Source organism: Temnothorax longispinosus, unplaced genomic scaffold, assembly GCF_030848805.1.
Source record: "Temnothorax longispinosus isolate EJ_2023e unplaced genomic scaffold, Tlon_JGU_v1 HiC_scaffold_519, whole genome shotgun sequence".
NCBI classification, from domain to species: domain Eukaryota; kingdom Metazoa; phylum Arthropoda; class Insecta; order Hymenoptera; family Formicidae; genus Temnothorax; species Temnothorax longispinosus.
In genome coordinates this window covers 1-7,698 of record NW_027270362.1, presented here as the reverse complement: position 1 = coordinate 7,698, position 7,698 = coordinate 1, and the positions used below count along the sequence as shown (strand labels likewise).

The following is a 7,698-nucleotide window of genomic DNA, read 5'->3' as shown; positions in this document are numbered from 1 at the left end:
CAAAGACCTGGTGCCATCAATTGCACAACGTGCAGATGAAACACCTCTTTTGTGAAAGATTGTCCGCATTTAGGACACATTTGTAATTCTTCCGTTTCCTCGCTTGTTCCTGCCGAAGGAGTTTGTTCTATTTCTTGGAGGTTTTTTGGAGGGGTTTGTGTTGGGGAGATCGGAGATTTAGAGGTTCCTGTTGGGGAAGTTTGTTCTTGGGAAAAACTTCCCGAATTTCTTGGGGATAATTTTTCTTGGGATTTTTTCGGGGAGGTTGTTGGGCCTCAAAAGTACTAAAATTATATACTACTTTAGCAATATTTTCTGCGGCGAGAAAACATTGAAAAAGCTCGATTTCTGGAATTCCACATCCCTCTTCGAATATCGTAATACCGTTAATTGTAGCGCTAACTCACGCTGGAGCGAGGAAGTTCGGTATCTTATGGAATTCCATCTCTCGTGCAACACCCCCGTATGGCTCCGTAAACAACATATGTGCTATGAAACAAGAGGAGTGAGGTTAACAGTAAGCAATATCGGCCGAAAAGCGCAAATCTGCTGTAGACCTGTATGTCATAGAATATTAACAACTTATAATTACATTGTATTAATCAGGACAAACTTATGTTAACTTCTATTTGACATATCATCTTCTGTCAGTTAATATATATAGGATATTTGTTGAATAATAATCATATTGTATTATGGAATAAGAATGGATTCCAATTGTTTTATAGTTTCGGAAAGTATTTTAATACGTTTTTTATCATCCATAAATTATGAGATGGCCAAGTTACGAGTTTCTTCGTCCAAGTCGTACAAATCGCGGAATATTGGGCAGGCATATTTTGGCATACAATATTTGCAAGCAAACTCTAAAGCGTCCGTTTGTATTTGTCCATTTTCTAACCATCTACTTTTGATACACAAGCGCAGCCAGAGAAACCTGCGAGATACGTGCGCGATAAGTTACTCAACTACAAAACAATCTGAATATAGAAAAGTATATTTACCTTATTTAGGGAGCAGTGTGGTCTAGTGGTAGAGCGCCAGACTCGTAATCTGTGGAACCGAGTTTGAGTCCACTAGAGTCATGTAGCATGGAATTAATTTTCCGAAAAAAAGCTGCACCCTCTCGCGCACGAGAAGACAATTCCCGTGCGGAGACAACTGGGCTCCGTTTTTCGGAAGAGACGTTAATTAGTTGGTCCAGAATGATCCTCCAGGTTGGGGGTTGCGACGATAGGCTAGTTCCATATCTTGCTGAAAAACCGAAAAAATTACTAAAAAGGCTAGAAGTGAAAACTGGGTATCGGACAACGTCGAAAGACGTTCTAAAATCAATGTCAATCAATCAGACATTACTGTGCTTACAAATAAATACAAAATGCATACTGTGTTTAATTCTTACCTCCGAATCGAATGCGATTCTATTTGATGGTGTATCTTGACAGGGAAATATAGCTCTGGCATATGTAAGCTGAAAATATTGATTTGTGAGTACAATAAACGTTGATGTAGGAGAACTAAATTATTCTTTTACAATTCACCTTGCTGTTAGCTATTAAGAGGGGATGTGTACCATCGGAAGTTTGATGAGGTTCTAGCCAATACAGTGCAGGAGAGTCTTTACTTATTTCCTGTTTAATCTGATTTTTACCTGAAAATACGATATCGTCATATATATATGTATATATATATAATATTTGTATCAATAATTTCGAAAATCTATGTATTTGTCAAACATATTCTATACTTACGTATTCACATTTGGTAGCTTAATGGTATATTTACTGCCAAAGTTATCATTAGGATTTTCAATATCTCTAGTTATACATATTTTCCAGTAGAATGGTCTTTGACGTTAAATATTGAAAGTCCGTAGCTATCTAAAACCTAATTACTTGATATTAATGACAAACTGAAATATATATGTATACTAAAATTAAAAGAAAATGTTTACTGACTACTTCGTCACACGTTGGCGTTTGTCAATATCGCATTGCCCTCAAGAACTTGATCCAGGTAGCACATACACGTTATTTCAGAAATGTTTTATAAGTGTTTTTCCGAAACGTTTTATAACCGATTTCTAGAAACGTTTTTTATGCATATACCATCTATGACGTCTATTCTTTTTCAAAGAAATTCCTGAACTAGTGCACATTCGGGCAATTCTTGTTCAGGCAGTTTTATCTGTTCGAATGTTTCTGTTTCACTTCAATGTTGCATAATCCCATGAAAATGGTCGTCACTCATTGATGTAGACGTATTCGGTGCAGATCTTATTTGCGATAAAACATTTTTTGATTCAGACGATTTCAGCAGGTCTGATAAATCTGTTTCACTTTCAAAAAATCTGGGTTATACATTTCAAAATCTGGGTGACACATTTCAAAATCTTTATCTTCCAGTTCGAAATTAAAGTCTGCTATTTCTGTTTCTTGTTCAAGCAGTTTCATCTGTTCGAATGTTTCTGTTTCACTTCGATGTTGCATAATCTCATGAAAATTGTCGTCACTCATTGATGTAGAAGTACTCGGTGCGGATCTCTGCTGATCTCGTTGATTTCCAGAAGTTTGCTTATGTCTATTATCATGATGGGAACTTGTAGATGAATAATTTTCTTCAGCTACAGGTTGTTGTATCGTTGCCTCTAATTCTGATAGCAGTTTGCGATAGCAGTTATCTCCAGATGATTTTTAAAGAAATTTATTCCATTGTCTGTTTTAGTAGAAAAAACTGACAATGTTTGCAAGTTGTTTTACAATCTCTCTGGTTGACTGTTAAATGTTTCGATACCCAACTACTTGTTATTTCTCTTTGTATCCCACACAGCATCGAAATATTTCAGAAAGCTTTCAAAAAACTGTCAATGAAATATGAAAACTTTCAAAAAAACATTTTAGACATGTTTCAGATATGTTTCAGAAAGCTAAAATGTCCGCCAAGCTGAGATTTCAGAAATGTTTCTGAAATCTCAGAAATATTTCTGAAATATTTCTGAAATGCTTAAGAAATATCTCTGAAATGCTTAAGAAATACCTCTGAAATGCCTAATAAATATCTCTGAAATGCATCAGAAATATCTCTGAAATGCTTCGAAAATATCTTTGAAATGTTTCAAAATATACGGGAAATATTTTAGATACTTTTTCTCATATCAAATTGTTTCGGATCACCCTGTATAGGATCATCCGGAACAATTTCCTGTCCTTCGTAAAACATATTCTTGATCATAGTCATGATTTTGCTTCGCCGAAGGCCTGCTTATATTAGATCCCAACTGAAATTTACTTGCGAGTTAGTCTTACTATTATGCGCCGCCTAGCGGCGTCGTTGCATATTTCTCTGAAATGCTTCGTAATATTTCAGTGAAAAGGGTTATAAATGATTTCGATGAAACGTTTCAGAAATACTTCTGAATAATTTCAATGTTACGTTTTAATATTATTGTCCGAGTTATCTTTCGGAAAGCTTTCAATGATATGTATTTTAGACATTACGTACGAAATATTTTTCTAAAATGTTTCGTAATATTTCAGAAATATTTCAGTGAAAAGGGTCATAAATGATTTCGATGAAACGTTTCAGAAATACTTCTGAATGATTTTAATGTTACATTTTAATATTAATTGCCAAGTTATCTTTTGGAAAGCTTTCAGTGATATATGATTTTCATAAAACGTTTCAGAAATATTTCTGAATGATTTCAATTATACATTTCAATATTAATTTTCAAGTTATCTTTCGGAAAGCTTTCTGAAACAAGTTTTGCTGTGTGGGATTGCATCTATTACTTCTCGATGTCGTTCCAGATGCTCCAGAAAATAATTCTTTCTATATACACGCAACACTGATGAACAAATTGTGCACTTTCCAATGTACTTGCATTTGTGTGTGAAATATCGGTCTGGCATTCTGAATTTGTCTCCCCATATAAAGTTGCTTTTCGTGGTAAATATATTATGTGTATGGAATAAGTGTGCTTTTAAAAATAATTTGTTTGTAGAAATTTCTTGACACTGATTGACATTGCACTTTATTCTACCGAAACGTAAAGGCTTACAGTGCTCCATAATCGAATTACAATATGGGGTATTCCATGCGAAGTGATCCAGCCCAAAAAAAATGTTTTTTTTTATTGTGCTAAAATTTGCACAATCTATTGCCCTATTGACCATAATTATCCACACCAATTTTTTAGCCATTTGTCCAACGCGTTGTCTACTTACAGGGGTTTAAAGTTTCGGCGTTGAGGCCGTCATGTTACACTTCACACATCGATAATTTGTCGTAAACATTACCGATTTTAAATAATGACCAGTGATTTTTTAAGTATTTTTTACACACTTTCGAGATATATTATGCATTATTAATAAAAAAGGTTAATTAATTGATATTTTTCAACATTAATAATAAATTCAAAGTTTTCTTTAAGATCGGCATCTTTGATTTCAATAAAAAAAATGCCAAAAAAAGAAGAAAATGTTGTCAACAAAAAAGTATAGGAAGTCCAAGATGGAGAAATCACTTCTTAGTAAGTTAAAACTCATTCTGTGTGCGAACTCATGATCCGTGCCGCCCGCGCCGCCGCGGTGGGCCCCGCCGAAAATTCTTTTTACGATTTAAATGACTTTCCACACATGTAGGAAAGGGGGGGGGGTAAAATATAAATTTAGAAACTTTTCGTTGCCAAAAACGGTTCTAAGGAAACTTCATATGTAAAGCGACTTTCATATATCTTGAAAAAATATATTTGTAAATACGTTCCATTCCCGAAGGTTTCGATATCGTGCGTTGGTTAGAAGACGCATTTCGTGAAATTCATGCGTATGCATTACGTTTGACCGGGCCGGGGGATTAGTTTAAAGTTACTTTAGAGTTATCTATTAATTCGGCGGAATTAACGCACGGTCCGGCAGGGCTATCGTTTCGTCCGGTACGTGACGTTTTATTTAGAAGAGGAGAAGAAATTCACATGTTTTTCTGCAATCTTCATCAAACGATTATTTCGAATACTTTCTTTGGCGTAGTCAGTATGTCACATTTAGTAAGACATTCTCCATGCGGATATAATGGCAGCTGGACAACTTATACATACAACATATGGGACATTCCATGCGAAGTGATCCAGCCCAAAAACAAATGTTTTTTTTTTATTGTGCTGAAATTTGCACAATCTATTGCCCTATTGACCATAATTATATCCACACCAATTTTTTAGACATTTGTCCAACGCGTTGTCTACTGTATTAATATATTTTGCGTTGTCTACTGTATTAATATATTTTGCAGACAAGTTATTGAAACAAATATTTAGGGTTGATTTTACCTGACTTCAAGCTTCTTTTCTACATTATAAACTTTTAGCTAATGTTTTAAAAAACTTTTTTTCTGACATTTGTCTGTTAGTTTCGCTTAAGTTATATAAAATGTAACTGTTAATAACGCTTTGGTCTAACATAGTATAAAAAAATTTCATCGTCCAATCAGTACATTTTCGTGCAGTATTTTCAACATTTTTGGTTAAATTTATCAGTGCACAGTGCCTCTTTTAGTCAAATTATAAAATTTTATGATGGTTGGTTCTTCTCCATCAGCAATTATGTTTTCTCGTTTATGTAAAGAAGACAATACTAAAACTCTTTTATTTTGTTTCGAATATAAAAGTAATGTCATATTATTCTTATAAAGAAAATATGACTTATTAGACGTAGTAAAGTTTAGCATATTTCGCGGTATCCCTCTTAGGGACTGTTTAACCATACTAATTGTAAGTGAAAAGTTCTTTTTCATGTTTTGCATTAGAGGCACAGATTATCACAAGTAATATTTCTGCGACTGTAACGAATCGGTTCTGATAAATTTATAAACATGAGTTTCTATATCGTCTTTTTTACATCTAGGTATAGCATTTACCATATAACTTGTTATTGAGTCATTCATTGTAATAATTTTGAATCCTCCGGTTTTCGTTCCTTTATTACTATACAATAATAAAAAGGATGATGAGGAGAGAAGAAAACCGACGATTCATCGGGAAAACTCAGAAACTGCTCGCCTATTGTTACATTACCCGGCGAATAATACTTTTGACAATTCGATACAAATGAATTCCAAAGGTCACGAATTGATGCTAAATCATCATGTAGTCATGTATTTATATTACCGAACTGTAAACATGATAATAAAAAGCGAAAACGCTGTTTTGAAATTGAGCGATATAATCTCCATGATACTACAGAATTAGGATATTTTCTTCGTAATCCGCGAAAGTATAAAATTCCTATAACGCCTTTTAATTCCTCGAGATTAATATCAGGCAAATCAGATAAATCTGATTTTGCACCATTTTTTTGTTTTCGTGCAATCTCAGGGTTAGTATATTTGACAATTTTACTTAGCATTTCGTCAGTAAAAAGGAGAGACCATGCATCTATTGGAGTATTCTTATCCCTCGCATCGCCCAACACTAAAGCCTGATCTACAATGTGCTCTTTGCTTTCTGTTTTTTGCTCTTAACCTCTTTGCGACTATCTCGTATTTCGCAATTCCGTCGCGTAACGTGATGTTTCTTGTCTCTTCTGAAGTTCGTCAATTTTTATCTTGGGCGACAGAGAACAAAAAACATCGCGTTAAGGTGCCAATTCATGAGACGCTGAAAATGAGCGTCAACAAGGTGAACGTGATGGTTTCGCTTTGACGCTAGCGTCAAAGAAATGAAGTTGAATTTGTTTAATATTCAGCGTCGTCGCTGAATCGTCGTTAATCGTCCCAGTACAATCAAACATAGACTTCAAAATACGTAAAATATTAATTATTTTCAAGTAATATCTTCAAGTAATAATATTTTATGGATACATATATAAATAAAAGATATTATTTCTGAAGATTTTTACTTGCTAAAAATGAGCGTCGAGCGTTAACGTGAAAAGGCACCTTTACGCAACGCAATTGCGAAATACGGGATAGTCGCAAACAGGTTAAGAGCAAAAAACAGGAAGCAAAGAGCACATTGTAGATCAGGCTTTAAGGTTCATAATCTGGTACTTCATCTGTTTCTGTTTTTTCTTGTTCCGGAGGTGTAACGGACCATTTAAAGCGGTTTTCATATGTTTTTTCTTCCGACTCGCATAATTCTTCAGTAGCTTTATCTGAAGAATTTTCATTATTAATAGGTTCAAGAGTTCGCAACAGCTTTTGCATATCTGCCTTCTGTTCGCCGCGGGGCGTTTCCATTGTCGACTAAAAATGATTGAAGATACTAGTTTATATTACAAATACAAAATATTATTAAGAAGTAGAAACATGCATAATATAACAAAAACGGAGAATATTCTGAATATAACCATTCATCTGAGATTGTTGTATTCAGCGTTTGAACGATTTGTTTAACAGGGGAGTGATGAAGAATTTCCTCGCGACTGATGTTGGTGGAAAATCTCTGACAAGAGTTGTTTTACATGGCACAAGTGGTTAGAAAATTTTTCCTGATCTATAACGTCTTCTAACTATTTGATATTGCAGCGCCCAAGGCTAAGATTGCAATTTTGCGAAAAGAATGCGGCCTCAAACGAGTCTCTAAGTTATATAGAAGCTGAAATATAAATTTTTTAAAATGACTGAAAAATCGACTTTTTTCAAAATTCAAAAAGTTCTCGACGTTTACAGCACTACATCTAAGTGGGTAATTTATAGTACGAA

The 7,698-nt window shown here is 34.4% G+C and overlaps 1 long non-coding RNA gene across 1 annotated transcript; it reads right to left on the bottom strand.

Annotated features, from left to right (window-relative positions):
* Window positions 1–47: 47 nt before the first annotated feature.
* Window positions 48–2,105, bottom strand: LOC139824692 (uncharacterized). Its single transcript, XR_011735231.1, has 6 exons — window positions 1,959–2,105; window positions 1,752–1,887; window positions 1,542–1,651; window positions 1,403–1,471; window positions 1,005–1,254; window positions 48–937 (listed from the first exon to the last, which is right to left on the bottom strand). It is a non-coding gene; the product is annotated as an uncharacterized lncRNA (long non-coding RNA).
* Window positions 2,106–7,698: the final 5,593 nt, after the last annotated feature.